General features: G+C 33.3%; 1 non-coding gene across 1 annotated transcript; it reads left to right on the top strand.

The window, feature by feature from the left end:
* The first annotated feature begins 2,058 nt into the window (after window positions 1–2,058).
* Window positions 2,059–2,162, top strand: LOC111816228. The gene has a single exon (XR_002820675.1). It is a non-coding gene; the product is annotated as a U6 spliceosomal RNA (small nuclear RNA).
* Window positions 2,163–2,765: the final 603 nt, after the last annotated feature.

Here is a 2,765-nt window from a genome sequence, read left to right as displayed (position 1 = left end):
AATTTCACCAAACTCTTCAAAAACTGAAAAAAAAACCCAAAACACAGCAATTTAGTAGGTTATGCAATCAATTCACAAAATAAAAATTTCTGTACCTAAATTATGAGTCACTAAAAAATAAATTAAGAAAAGAGTATCATTTGCGGTAGCATCGAGAACATTTAGTAAGTAAGAATTAATCTAATAAATGTTGTAAAAGCTCTCCATGGAGAGGTCTATAGCACTCTGAACAGGAGATGAAGCTGACATTACCATCTCGTCCCAGAAGCGTGGCCATCACCAGGAAGTCAATCAATACAAAGTGTCAGAGGGGCTGTGGGGAAAAGGAACCCTTCTCTACTTTTGGTGGAAGTGTAGACTGGCACAACCATTATGGAAATCAGTGTGGAGATGCCTCAAAAACCTGAGATTGGAGGTGCCTTTTGAGGCAGCTATTCCCCTCCAGGGTATTTTTTCAGAAAAACTGAAAACATAATACAGTGCTATATGCGTTGTTTAAAGCAGCACATTTTTGCCATAGCTAAATCTTGAAAACAGCCCAAATGTCATTTCAACTATGTAATGGATAAAAAGATGTGATATTTTTTATCCAATTAAGTAAATTATTTTGTTTTTTTAAGAAAAGATAAACTTAAGGCTTTTATAGGTAAATTAATGCAACTAGAGACCACAATCATAAGTGAAATAAATCAGACCCACCCCTGTATTTTCTCACTAATATAAGAACCTGAAAGAGTAAATAAAAATCTGAAAGGTACAATAGATACTGTGAAACAGAAAGAATCTGTTCAGAGGAAGGGAACAATGGGGATGAGGAAAAGAAAGAAAAAAAAAAGAAAGAAAGAAAGAAAGAAAGAAAGAAAGAAAGAAAGAAAGAAAGAAAGAAAGAAAGAAAGAAGGAAAGATTTACGTATATATACAGAATAGTTTGGATAATTGTTCTGCTGTTCTATTGAAAGGAACAGTTAATGCTTAATTTTGTTTTCTTCTCTCTCCTTTTTAATTTTTGGTAACTCTTTTGACCGATTTTGTATACTTATTTGTGGTAATCTGAATAGTTAATTTGCAGACAACAAAACACAATATAACAACCTTGGTTGAATTCTTATTATCTTGTTCGGTGAAATGCTATATAATTTCTAATGTGTTTTTTCTATTTATATTCTCTTTAAAATGTGAGGAAATTTTTGAAAAAGAAATATAAACATATTCTCTATTTCCAAATAAACAGAAATAATATTGGAAAAATGATTATATTAACAAAACTCAGATTCAATGCAACCTAAACAAACATTTCTCACAGTAGTAGAAGAAATATTCCTGAATATATATATAAAACCCAAAGAGGCATAAAATAGTTGAATAATTCTAGGCACCAAGAGCAAAGAAGAAAAGCAACACAGTCCAGGAATTCAAGTTTTATTATAAACCATTACAAAGTAGCAGTGGCTAAAACAGCAAGGCTCTGGTACAAAAACAGAAATGCAGATCAATAGAACAAAGCAGAAGATGCAGAAAGAGCACCAGACACATTTCTCCATCTGATGTTTAACCACGTTTCCTATAAACACATACTGGGTGAAAGATGGTCATAAATGTGCTTGGAAAACTGCCGGTATACAAGCAGTAGATTGAAGCTAGGCTCGTATTCTTCACGATGTACTCAATTAAAATCAAGACTGATCAAAGATCTAAATATTAAAATAGAAGCACTTCATTTGCTGGAAATTGAAGTCTTTTTTTCCCATTTATGTATTTGGTACAGGGCCCCACTAAGCAGCTTGGTCTTGTTGTGATCCCCCTGTTTTCAGCCTCTCCAGTGCTGGGATTACAGGCATGCCCAGACGTGGTGGCCAGCTCAGCACACCTAGGGTGGGGATAGCACAGCATATAGGACCGCGGATCAAACCCTGGTCCTTGTGCTTGGCAAAGCAGGTGCTTGTCAGCTGAGCTATGATGCTGGCCCTGGAAATTAAAGTACTGAAGACATAGGCATAAAACGTGCTTTCTGCATAGAATCCCAGGTACAAAAGAAATAGCATAAAGAATCAAAATACTGTGCTCACTTTGGTAGCACATACACTAAAATTGGAATGAAACAGAGATTAGCATGGCCCCTGCAAAAGGATAACATGCAAATTCATGAAACATTCCAGATTTTTAAAATCTCAGAGTTATAATAGATATAGTAAAGTGGAAAGAGACTAAACATAAGGAATAAACAATGAAGATGAGGAAAAGGATAAAAGATAGTGAAAAAAAAAAAGGAATGGAGAATAATCATTGAAGTTTATGCACCGGATAGCTGAGAGGATTGTTCTACTAATTTCTATCAGTTTTTTGAATGTAGCAGTTAATTTTTAAATTTTCACTTTGAGTAACTACATGCTAATATGTGTAATCTGAGCAACTACATCAAAGATAGCAATGTGCAGTACAAAAATCACAGCTGAATACCTCTCATCTTGTTCTTCTAAATGTGTACCATTTCTAATGTCTTATCAATTATTATTATACTCTCTTTAAAATAAATTTTTAATTACAAAAAGTAAAAAGGACATGGAAAAAATTAAGGTTTGTTGAAAACAAGGGCTAATGTTCAATTATTTGACCAATCTAGCATACCCATTTCTATTCTTGTTTTGAAGTTCAGTATCATATGTATTGTATGTCACTGTGTCTGTATCTTTTTTTTTTTGCAGTTTGTTTTTGTTTATACTCTTTACAGTAAAATAAAGTATAAAAAAGAATCAAAACATCAGATC

Source organism: Octodon degus, unplaced genomic scaffold, assembly GCF_000260255.1.
Source record: "Octodon degus isolate 3935 unplaced genomic scaffold, OctDeg1.0 scaffold00028, whole genome shotgun sequence".
Taxonomy (NCBI): domain Eukaryota; kingdom Metazoa; phylum Chordata; class Mammalia; order Rodentia; family Octodontidae; genus Octodon; species Octodon degus.
This window is presented reverse-complemented; position numbering and strand designations above follow the sequence as displayed.